This window comes from Lactuca serriola, chromosome 1 (assembly GCF_051521515.1).
Source record: "Lactuca serriola cultivar US96UC23 chromosome 1, Lser_US96UC23_V15, whole genome shotgun sequence".
Taxonomy (NCBI): Eukaryota; Viridiplantae; Streptophyta; class Magnoliopsida; order Asterales; family Asteraceae; genus Lactuca; species Lactuca serriola.
In genome coordinates, this window is record NC_136408.1 from 248,786,988 (window position 1) to 248,800,160 (window position 13,173).

Consider the following 13,173-nt stretch of genomic DNA (forward strand, 5'->3'; position numbering starts at 1 on the left):
ATGAGACGAATTCTCTAGATAATTATTAGAAAATCTTCATTAGTTACATTGCTATTTGTAAAGTGCATACCAGTCATATGTAATCAACATAGGATAGGCCTTCGAATAAGTGACCTTAACTCCAAATTCACAAGGAATAGGGGTAAAGCAAAATTTTCACAGATTCTAAGTCTATAACATCCTAGTTACATATAGCCTTAGTGTATCCACTTAGCAACTATCAACTTAGTAATGAAGATGCTTTTTAGTTCTCAAGTAAGTAATTATAGTAACACAAAACACCCCTATGGTATTTTAGGTTTATGTTCCATTTTTCTCATGCTGGCATTGTTGGTAAGATTTTAGACTTGTTGCAACCTCACAACTACACTTAGGCACATGCTAGTCAACCCTCAGATAAAATAGTTGATCATGCTATATCTTCCCAGTTTTGACTATATGTCTCTAAGTCCACTTGTGTTGTCCAACAATCGTAATTCTTTTATACTGTCCTAGAGACACTGATTTTAGTATGAATGCAGGCATGTATACTTAATTAAATATTTTATTATTTAAATTATAAACTCTTGTTCAGAGTATTTTTAATCCCTATGTATTTATAGTTAGTATATCTGTTATGGGTTGATATACTCAATTCACTATAAACAATGCTCTGATACCAATCTATCACACCCCAAAACCGAGAATGGCGGAAACGTTCTGGGGCGGAGGACGTCATGTAATGTATCACAACAATGTAAAGTAGTAGACAAGCAACAACATCAACCATTGCATTAATATTATAATTTTAATTACAAGTGTGTTCTTTCATAATATACAACAATAAAATGAATAATCAGAATAATACGAGTCTGGACTGCTCCGTCTTCACAAAACCTAGTCGTCGTACATGTCTATTTGTGACCTGAGAATACAAGTATTTTGAAAGCGAGTATCAGCAATAAAGCTTGTGAATTCATAAGTATTAATATGTATTAGATTTGTAAAAACTGGAAAGTAAAGACTTGAGAACATTTGGAAAAAGTTTGTGTATGTATGAACTGTTTGAAAGTAGTTTGAAAACGTTTGAATACCCTAGCAAATCCCTATGATTTCTATTAGTATAAAGAGTAGTCTTCTACCAAGACTAGATTGTTTTGAAAGTAACAAAATGGTTTTTCCTCTGTATGACTACTATTAACAATATAGATAGTCTACTTCGTCGTTTATGTGAATGTATCACAAAATAAAAGTAATAGGAAAAATATAGCCATGTAAGTGTCATCCTTTTGTATTAGGATCAACCCGACATCACGACTGCCGAAATAGTATTAACCTTAAACGTCCATAGCTGATCATTGTCCTCTGTAGCTAACAGCAGGATGTAGGAATGGTTAGTCCTGTAAAGGTACCCTAATATAAGTATTAACCGTAGGCATCCATAGATGTTCATTACCTCTGTCGCTAACAGTTGGGTGCCGGATTGGTTAGTCCCGTCTTAGTAAGTAAATAGTCTTCTCACGAGACCTGCTGTAAGTAAGTAATAATATGATTGGTAGTCCCTATTCTATAATTGGGACTAAATGTGACTTCCGCAACGAATCTGTAACGCCCCGGTTATTTAAATAAAATAACAAATGAAAGTCCCGGACTAATTGGTGAAGAATTTAGAAGCTGGAGGCTAAAAGAGTAAGTTATGGATTTAATTTGAAAAGGGTTTCAGAAATCAGGGTATGTTTGGTAATTAATGGACTTACTTTTGAAAGATGTTGGGAGCTAAGGGCTTATTGGTAATTTCCGGACCTATTATGAAAGGACTTTTGGAGTCAGGGGCGAAAAGGGTAAATATATGAGTTGAATTGAAAAAGATTACGGGAGGAGGGGCTAGTATTGACCAAATGGTCAAATGTTTGGACGAGACACAGGTTAAGACCCGATGCTCATTCTTTCCTGCTTCATGAAGAGAAGTCGAGTAACCCTAACCCTAAGGAATGAGAGGCAGTCGTCACACCCTATCTTCCTTGCTCCAGCCGTCATCGCCGGCCTTCCCTTGTTTCTCCGATCACGAGCCACCTGGTGTGCTGAGCACCACCATAACCCGCTGCCGGTGAGGTCACGAACAGCCAAGGTAGGACCGTCGAAGGCCGAGTACGGAGAGCTATTGTCGCTGGTTCTGTTCTGACCACCGCCGCTGTTGGGATCGTTCCAACAGCCGCTGAGCCGCCTCTTCGTGTTTCTTTCTTCTTCTTTTGTTACTCAGTCATCCATATCGCCGGTATCGTCATGATGTGACGCCTCCATGGTCGTGGTGGGGTACTGCCGTCAACTGTCGCCACTCCGCCGTCGCTAGTGGCTTTCATTCAGCGGTCTCCACTGCCATCTCCGGCCTTTAGTGTCATTAATGTCGGTTCCGTCGATGAAGTGTTTCACTGATTCAAGGGTTCGGCTTACTGGAGTGTGTTGCTACGAGATTGGGAGCCAAAAAGGATCCAGTTCCACCACCGTGAGGTGGTGGCAGTCAGCGTGAATCAATTGTTGTCGCCGCCGTATGCCACCAAGGGGAGGTGGCTGAGTTCGTTTTGCAAGCAGAAATTGTATGTGTGTGTGCTTAATGCAGTTTAGTGGTGTTTGGGTGTTTAGTCTAGCCGGATATAGCAAGGAAGCCACTACCACCACCATGAGGTGGTGGCTGCCGCCAAGCGCCACCGCCAGCCACCATGGTGTGGTTGGGTGTTGGTGTATTAGTTAGTGTGTGTGTGTGTTAGTGAGTGTGTGTATTTTGGATTAAAGCCTTGTAATTGTAATTAGCAAATTCAATAATGAAAAGAATCATAACCACCACCGTAAGGTGGTGGCCGCCGCCTTGAACCACCATTGACCACCACTACCTGAGCTGGTAGTGGGTGGTGCCCCGCTAGCAAACCCTAATGGGCTTAGAGATTGGTTTTGGGCCTATTGGGCCATGTTTGGGTGGAAAACCCTAATTATGAGTATTGGGCCTTAGACTAATAGGGCCACTTGTGGGCCATTGGAATTGGATTGTGAATTAAGCCCAAGCTATTCCATGTCATTTATCTAGTAGATTAAAGGACTTAATGGATTAAGTCCTTAATGGGCTAATTGAGAAAATACTAATATTTGAGAGATTATCAGCACACACACGAGAATTATTTATTAAGTGAATATTAAATAATAACCATTGGCAGAAATTAATCTATGCAATAAAGGACTTAATGGATTAAGTCCCTAGTGTGTTAAGTCCTTAATGGGTTAAGTGAGAAACACTTAACCCTAATCATCATTTTATGTGAAACCCTAATTTCACTTGGGATTTGTGTTGGGCCATCCAAGAATAATTAAGTAGACTAGAGTAATTAGTTGGGCTTTAGGGTAAGGCCCATATGAAGGATTGGGCCCAATTTGGAAAATTAGGCCATATGTTGGGCTTTGATCCCTAGTTGACTTTGGGCCTATGGATTGGGCCTTGGGCTTGGGTAAGCCAAGCTAGGGGTAATGTACTAATTATCCAAAGCATGTATTTTTAGTTATGTGTTAGAACCCAATTATTAATTGGGTGTTATTTGGTGTTGACAGTTCGGGAATCTGTCAGCCAGCAGCTGGAGTGGAGTCTGCGGGACTTCAGCAGTGTGGGATCGTGTCTACGGGACTTCAGCAATGTGAGGTGAGTTTCCTTCCAGTAGGAACGGGTCTACGGCCATAATGGCGGCCTGTTTAGTTAGTAGTAGTTCCGGATTTCAGTCTGATGCAGTAGTTCAGTATGCTTGGTGTCTTTGTGATACAGACATGGTATGAATTATGTGTCCCGGACTAGGGTCCGATGCAGTATGCATTATATGTGTTTATATTATATGCTATGATTATGTTATGCTATGTTTAGTTAGTTCCGGACCTCGATCCGATGCAGTAGTTAGAGTGCTTGATGTCTTTGTGATTCAAGCATGTTTTGTGTTATGTGTTTTGGACTCTGTTCCGATGCAGTATGCAGTATATGTATTCATGCTAGTTGATATGTTTATGCTATGTTATGTTCAGTCAGTTCCGGACTTCGGTCTGATGTAGGGGACAAGGTCCCAATCAATTCCAGACTTCGGTCCGATGCAGTTAGTTCCGGACTTCGGTCCGATGCAGAGGTCAAGGCCCTGGTTAGTTCCGGACTCCGGTCCGATACAGTTTCCGGACTTCGGTCCGATGCAGAGGGCAAGGCCCTGGTTAGTTCTGGACTCCGGTTCGATGCAGTTTCCAGACTTCGGTCCGATGCAGAGGGCAAGGCCCTGGTTAGTTTCCGGACTTCGGTCCGATGTAGTGGTCAAGGCCCAATAGATGCTTTATATGTTATTGTATGGTATGTGGTAGTTTGGGGGAGCTCACTAAGCTTCGTGCTTACGGTTTTCAGTTTTGGTTTCAGGTAGTCAGTTTTCAAAAGAGGAGCTGGGGAAGATTGCAGTGCACACACCATTTGTTCAGCCTGGGATGTTTATACTCTGATATATTTGACAGTTGTTTTGATATTTTGAGATATATTGTTTATGATTCTTATATGACGTCGATGAATATGGTTTTATTCCTGATTTAAAACGAAATTTTTAGACTGTATTTTTGGGATGTTACAAGTTGGTATCAGAGCCTTGGTTTGAAAGATTCGGGTAGACTTTCGGGTGTGTTTGAACTCAAACTAAGGAAGTGGTATAAAGTTTTCAAGAGAAAAACCATGGTTACAAAAGAATTTTGAGAAAAGAAAACAATTTTAGAAAAAGTATAAAGAAAAGAGTTTTAGAAAAAAAACGAAAAGAGTTTTGAAAAGAGAAAAGGGTGTGGTGCATGCAATCCGCCGAGCTCAAGTAAGTACTCCCAAATTACCCATACAAGTTATGTTATGATTATCAGTATCAGTTTTAGTTTCAGTTTCAGTTTTAGTTTCAGCTTTAGTCTCAGTAGGACAGCATGCTAGTATAGGACTAAGGATCTAGGAGGTTGCCTTATGTGACTACTTTATGTGTTTCAGCTTTATGAGAATTGCATGCTAGTATTGAGTAGACAGTAGTAGGATAGCCTGTTTAGGTTATGCCTGATAGTATGAGGTTAGCATTGTATGCTAGTACAGTTTCTCGTTATGAGAATAGATTTGCTTGAGTAGTTTCCTATGTCTGAATGTTGCTTGCTTTGTGCTTTGTAGGACTCTAAGTGATGGGAGTTAGCCGTTAGGTGAATACATCACGTCACATGTAATCAGGGTTGAATAATCTCAGAGTGCTGGATTTGGCCCTATTGCGCAGCTCTTGTTTGAGTCTAACTGTTGTAGGGACGAGTCTTTTACTCGAAGGATTACCTAAGCCTCGTCACATGTGATAGTATTCAGGTGATGGCTAATTAGCATTACAGGGAGGCCTTCAGTAGCTGAGGACTGGATTGGGTGGAGTCAGAGATTTCCCTAGGGAAAGCCTAGGATGAGAGTAGCAGAGATCAGTAGTAGTATAAGTGACTTGGTGGAGTCGAGGCAGTACTTGAGGAAAGTACGGATAGATGTGGAAGGTAGTATGGGCCCATACTACTGAAAGCAGAGGATCCATACTTGAATCTAGGAAGGCTGAGATGAATCCAGGGAACTTGTAGTGTGTGAGATCCCTCGAGATTGGATGAGTATTGTAATGTTAGTGATGGCATGTTGTCGAGTATAGTGACGCTACGTGGTAGACCAGATGGTAGTTCTGGTGTCGACAGGGGATCAGGCTCGGACTCTGGAGCCGGGCAGATTGATGATCAGATGAGAGAGTTCATTTCATTTGAGAATTTTGCACAGTATCACTGACCAGACTCCTGTGATCCTCAGTGTGATCAAGGAGGGCATTATAGAGATTTGTGATGAGAGGCCGAGTCCATTCTGCACTAAGATAGCAGTCATGATAGATACCCGTACGTTGATGTTTTAGGAATTCAGAGTTTGTGAGGCTTCAGATTGTCATGGGGGTTAGGGACCCCATCATTAGCGGCAGATGGTTGGCAGATATTGCCAACACTTTTCGTACCAGACGTTGTCTCGAAAGGAAACAAGATCTGACTTACTTCCTGTCTCCTGAGGGATAGAGCTCGAGTTTGATAGGAAGAGGTCGGTAGTGAGTTGTGTGATGCGGTTAATGCTAGTTCATAGGATGACTTTTAGACCAGATTTTGGGCAGAGTGTGCCCAGGAGATTGAGGCGCAGTAGTTGGCACAATGGTTGTTAGATCTCCACCAGAAGACTGAGACTGTGACAGAGGTCACTCCCAAGTCTCAGGAGAGAGAGAGCTCAGTTGGTACCACAGTATACAACAGATGAGGAAATGAAGAAGGTAAGTTATCAGAACATATTGTAGAATGATAGCGGGGAGATCGTGAGTATCTAGGGGTGCAAGACCCTGAATGATATTACTTCTAGAGCTTCAGAACAGGATATGGACCTGGAGCACATTGGTAAGAGGGACCCATATCAGTTGCTTATATTGAAGGGTATCGGGAGGAGACTCAAGATTTAGGATTAGCTTTTGTGAGGCCAGGAAGACCAGATTTGGTGCAGCATGTGCGGGAAACTGCACGATGGAGTTTTCCATTCCAAGGGTGTGAGTAAGTGTTACTATGAGTTATTCTATGTTTGTGTCTGAATTATATTTTCAAGAGATGTCAGATGCCAATTGCATGCCTAGAAGCATTAGCGAATAGTGATAGAGTAATTACCCAGATTACGGGATTGGGAATATACAACATCATCTTGGTTTATTCCAAGACTGAGGAGCAGCACGAGAAGCACCTGAGGGAGGTGCTAAAGACTTTGAGAAGGGAGAGAATTTTTGCAAGGTTCTCCAATTGTGAGTTCTGGTTGCGCAGGGTGCAATTTCTTGGGCACCTTGTCAATCAGAAGGGTATTCTGGTCGATTCAGCCGAGTTAGAGGCCGTGATGCAGTGGGAGATTCTGAGGTCTCCAATTGAGATTCGGAACTTCCTGGGTCTAGCAGGTTATTACGGAAGATTTATTCGGATTTTTAGAGTTGTGTGATCCTTTGGACTAGCTAGTGTTGAAACACTAGCAATGGTAAAGTGTGGTTTCTAGCAGATTGGTCATGGGTGGTGAGAAGGATTGGGAATTCTTCCAGTTTTGTGTGCTATAGGGAATTAGCTGAATCAAAGTAGGGGAGAATCACCCAAGGATTCAGAAGCAGGAGCAGTTTTGAGACTAGGATAAGTTTCGCATCTTTATTGGGAAGGAAGATAGCCCAAGCGGTTGTATGGTTTGAGGATAGTGTGAGATGGAAGTTCGGAAAAGCTTTCCAATAAGGAGATCGCGTTCCCGTGATGTTACTAGCCAGCCTAAGGGAATCAGGTTTGGGATTCTAGTCAGGACACGAGTTTAGCTGAGTGCGGGGCAAGTGCGTGTTCGATCCAGTATTAGAGTGTTGTAAGCCTGCGGGTGTAGCCGTAGCATTCACTAGCAGTCAGATAGTATCAGAGTGTTGTAAGTCTGCGGGTGTAGCCATAGCATTCACTAGCAGTCAGATAGTATCAGAGTGTTGTAAGTCTGCGGGTGTAGCCATAGCATTCACTAGCAGTCAGATAGTATCAGAGTGTTGTAAGTTTGCGGGTGTAGCCGTAGCATTCACTAGCAGCCAGATAGTATCAGAATGTTGTAAGTCTGCGGGTGTAACCGTAGCATTCACTAGCAGCCAGATAGTATTAGAGTGTTGTAAGTCTGCGGGTGTAGCCGTAGCATTCACAAGATTAGCAGATAGTACTAGAGTGATGTGAGTCTATGGATGTAGCCGCAGCCTTTACTAGGTTGGTAGATAGCGTGAGTGCGTTGTTAGGATGCGAAAAGAACAGTAGTACCCACCAGTTCGGGTGTTGCAGTGAGGAAATGGAAATCCACGGATTGGATTTCAGAATTTCCTAGACGGATGAGACCTGGTTAAGCCAGTGATAAGATTGTAGAAGCACCACTATAGAGATGAGAGCAAGGAAGCAGCGGACTGCTTAAGGTCATTTATGACATAAGGCTACCATTGGTGATGTAGCAATCGCGTTTAGCTTTGGGTTTGGTGACGTCAGGATTCGATGCATGGAATCAATCAGTTAGAGCAGAAGGCCGTTAGGGACACAGTGTCAAGATAACTAGTTGTAGCTAGATCCATAGAAGGATTTCGTCCAGAAGTCGTGCGAGGCGGCTAAGTAAGGAGTCCTTTGACTCCGCAGTTGGGCTGGAACACGATATTTTAGATGATTGGCGGAAAATTGAGACCAGGTAGGTCTCGGTAGATGTCAGGAAGCAGCCACGTGGCAGCATACAGTTTCAGGCAATTCAGTGATTCAGGCAGTTCAGTGTTCAGACAGTTCAGTGTTCTGAGAAGTTCAGTGTTCAGATAGTTCAGTGCTTCGAGCAGTTCAGTGTTCAGACAATTCAGTGTTTCGGGCAGTTCAGTGATCAGGTAGTTCAGTGTTCAGAAAGTTCAGTGTTTTAGGCAATTACAGGTTTTGGGCAATGTTAGTAATTGTGCCCTAAGTTGCAAGTACAGACAGGATAGTTGGTTTAATGGGAAGTGACAAGTCACCCTCAGCGAGATTATCGGAGCATTGGCTAAGTATAAGTGAATCATAGGGATAAGTAGATCTAAAATTCAGTTTTCTAGTAGGAGCCATGAGTTATCAGGAGATGAGCAGGCAGCTGAGAGACAAGTGGATTGGATTCAACAATAGTGATTCAGTAAGAGTGGTCTATCAGGGATTCAGACCATCCCGAGACAGTAGTATTTAGATGAAGGAGGTGTGAACTTTTCGTGAGGAATTAGTTCGCCTGCAAATATTAGGGCTTTGTGATGGCTAGTCACAGCTACCCTGAGAAGGCTAGGGTGTACCCAAGATCATGACCATGTAACCTGAGAAGTGAGCGGGCAGGGAAAAGTAAGGAATGATTTCGAGGACGAAATCTAATTTAAGCGGGGGAGAGTTGTAAACCCCCGGTTATTTAAATAAAATACCAAATGAAAGTCCCGGACTAATTGGTGAAGAATTTAGAAGTTGGAGGTTAAAAGAGTAAGTTATGGATTTAATTTGAAAAGGGTTTCAGAAATTAGGGTACGTTTCGTAATGGACTTACTTTTGAAAGATGTTGGAAGCTAAGGGCTTATTGGCAATTTCAGGACCTATTATGAAAGGACTTTTGGAGTGAGGGGCGAAAAGGGTAAATTTATGAGTTGAATTGAAAAAGATTATGGGAGGAGGGGCTAGTATTGACAAAATGGTCAAATGTTTGGATGAGACACGGGTTAAGACCCGGTGCTTATTCTTTCCCGCTTCATGAAGAGAAGTCGAGTAACCCTAACCCTAAGGAATAAGAGGCAGCCGTCACCCCCTATCTTCCTTGCAACAGCCGTCATCGCCGGCCTTCCCTTGTTTCTCCGATCACGAGCCACCAAGTGTGCTGAGCACTGCCATGACCCGCTGCGGGTGAGGTCACGAACAGCCAAGGTAGGACCGTCGAAGTCCGAGTACGGAGAGTTGTTGTCACTGGTTCCGTTCCGACCACCGTCGCTACTGGAATCGTTCCAACAGCCACTGAGCCGCCTCTCCGTGTTTCTTCCTTCTTCTTCTATTACTCAGTCATCCATGTCGCCGGTATCGTCAGGATGTGACGCCTCCATGGTCGTGGTGGGGTACTATCGTTAACTGTCGCCACTCCGCCGTCGCTAGTGGCTTTCATTCAGTGATCTCCGCCGCCATCTCCAGCCTTTAGCGTCGTTGATGTCGATTCCGTCGATGAAGTGTTTCACTGATTCAAGGTTTCGGCCTACTGGAGTGTGTTGCTACAAGATTGGGAGCCAAAAAGGAACCAGTGCCACCACCGTGAGGTGGTGGCTGTCAGCGTGAATCAATTGTTGTCGTCGCCGTATGCCACCAAGGGGAGGTGGCTGAGTTCGTTTTGCAAGCAGAAATTGTATGTGTGTGTGTGTGTTTATTGCAGTTTAGTGGTGTTTGGGTGTTTAGTCTAGCCGGATATAGCAAGGAAGCCACCACCACCACCATGAGGTGGTGGCTGCCGCCAAGCGCCACCGCCGGCCACCATGGTGTGGTTGGGTGTGTGTGTTTTATTTAGTGTGTGTGTGTGTTAGTGAGTGTGTGTGTTAGTGAGTGTGTGTATTTTGGATTAAAGCCTTGTAATTGTAATTAGCAAATTAAATAATGAAAAGAATCATAACCACCACCGTAAGGTGGTGGCCGCCGCCTCGAACCGCCATTGACCACCACTACCTGAGGTGGTAGTGGGTGGTGCCCCGCTAGCAAACCCTAATGGGCTTAGAGATTGGTTTTGGGCCTATTGGGCCATATTTGGGTGGAAAACCCTAATTATGAGTATTGGGCCTTAGACTAATTGGGCCACTTGTGGGCCATTGGAATTGGATTGTGAATTAAGCCCAAACTATTCCATGTCATTTATCTAGTAGATTAAAGGACTTAATGGATTAAGTCCTTAATGGGCTAATTGAGAAAATACTAATATTTGAGAGATTATTAGCACACACACGAGAATTATTTAATAAGTGAATATTAAATAATAACCATTGGCAGAAATTAATCTAAGCAATAAAGGACTTAATGGATTAAGTCCTTAATGAATTAAGTCCCTAGTGTGTTAAGTCCTTAATGGGTTAACTGAGAAACACTTAACCCTAATTATCATTTTATGTGAAACCCTAATTTCACTTGGGCTTTGTGTTGGGCCATCCAAGAATAATTAAATAGACTAGAGTAATTAGTTGGGCTTTAGGGTAAGGCCCATATGAAGGATTGGGCCCAATTTGGAAAATCGGGCCATATGTTGGGCTTTGATCCCTAGTTGACTTTGGGCCTATGGATTGGGCATTGGGCTTGGGTAAGCCAAGCTAGGGGTAATCTACTAATTATCCAAAGCATGTATTTTTAGTTATGTATTAGAACCCAATTATTAATTGGGTGTTATTTGGTGTTGACAGTTCGGGAATCTGTCAGCCAGCAGCTGGGGTGGAGTCTGCGGGACTTCAGCAGTGTGGGATTGTGTCTACGGGACTTCAGCAGTGTCAGGTGAGTTTCCTTCCAGTAGGAACGGGTCTACGACCACAATGCCGGCCCGTTTAATTAGCAGTAGTTCCGGATTTCAGTCCGATGCAGTAGTTCAGTATGCTTGGTGTCTTTCTGATACAAACATGGTATGAGTTATGTGTCCCGGACTAGGGTCCGATGCAGTATGCAGTATATGTGTTTATATTATATGTTATGATTATGTTATGCTATGTTTAGTTAGTTCCGGACCTCGGTCCGATGCAGTAGTTAGAGTGCTTGATGTCTTTGTGATTAAAGCATGTTTTGTGTTATGTGTTCCGGACTTTGTTCCGATGCAGTATGCAGTATCTATATTCATGCTAGTTGATATGTTTATGCTATGTTATGTTCAGTCAGTTCCGGACTTCGGTCCGATGCAGGGGACAAGGTCCCAATCAATTCCGGACTACGGTCTGATGCAGTTAGTTCCGGACTTCGGTCCGATGCAGAGATCAAGGCCCTGGTTAGTTTCGGACTCCGGTCCGATGCAGTTTCCGGAATTCGGTCTGATGCAGAGGGCAAGGCCCTGGTTAGTTCCGGACTCTAGTCCGATGCAGTATCCGGACTTCGGTCTGATGCAGAGGGCAAGGCCCTGGTTAGCTTCCGGACTTCGGTCTAATGCATTGGGCAAGGCCCAATAGATGCTTTATATGTTAATGTATGGTATGTGGTAGTTTGGGGGAGCTCACTAAGCTTCGTGCTTACGGTTTTCAGTTTTGGTTTCAGGTAGTCAGTTTTCAAAAGAGGAGCTCGGGAAGATTACAGTGCACACACCATTTGTTCAGCCTGGGATGTTTATACTCTAATATATTTGACAGTTGTTATGATATTTTGAGATATATTGTTTATGATTCTTATATGACGTCGATGAATATGGTTTTATTACTGATTTAAAACGAAATTTTTAGACTGTATTTTTGGGATGTTACAGAATCGCTAGGTTGAAATCCATATTTATTACCAAATCATATATATATATATATATATATATATATATATATATATATATATATATATATATATATATATATATATAGCCCAAACTATACCTATAATAGCTCACTTGGGATATATGAATGTATACCTTTGCTACCCAAAGGTACTGAACCGACTGATCAGAACTATTATGTCCGTATATGTACACATGATTGATGGGATTAAAACAACTTTTAATCTATGAAGATCGATTAGATCTTGAACAAGTATATAAATATGAAACAGTAAAAACGCAATAATAAGAACAAAACAGCTTGAATCAAACGTGTCGAATGATTTAAATAAAATCCTCAGAAGAGCTCGATTAAGAACATCAACTGTAGAGGATTAGAAGATTACAAGAACGATTAAAGAAAAATGTTGTACGCTGTATCAATCGCTATGACGATAATCTCTGCAATCTTAACCTAATATGCATGCAAGCATTAACTTAAATACTGTACATAAAGGCTCTCGGTTAGACAGGCCCAAACCGGAGAATACAAGGCTAAACTAACGAGCCCAAAAGACGCAACATCAAATAAAACTTCAGCCCTACAATCTCCCCCTTTGCGTCAATTTGGAGCGAGACCTTCACTTCTTACTTGGGCCGGCAGCTGAAGCTGGTACCTTCTTCTTCACGGTGCTAAACAGACACTTGGTTATGGAGAGGATGGTCTGTCTAAACCGGATGTACCAATTGATCATATCATTGAAGTACTTGATGTCATCAGCCGAATTGTCCTTACACCGCTTGATGATTGATAAGACGTGTTCCAAGCAAGCTGTGGTGTAAAGGTGCTTGTCAGCTAAAGCGAAGAGACATTTCTGTCCTTCGGCTCTGGTGAACATCACTGAGTTTCGCCTCGGATCTATCTTACCCATTTGCATTGTGTTTAGATCACTGGCCGATCCCACTGGTGCTACTTTCGGTTTCTTTTTGAAAACAGTAGCGACCTCCTGATCCATTTGGGCAACCTCCATGATGTAGCAAGCCAACATCCTTTTGACATGGTCTATGATGGGACCATATTCAGATTCATTTGTCAGCAGGATATTGTACAAGACTATCCAGTCATGAGGATTCAGATTCGGCAGATC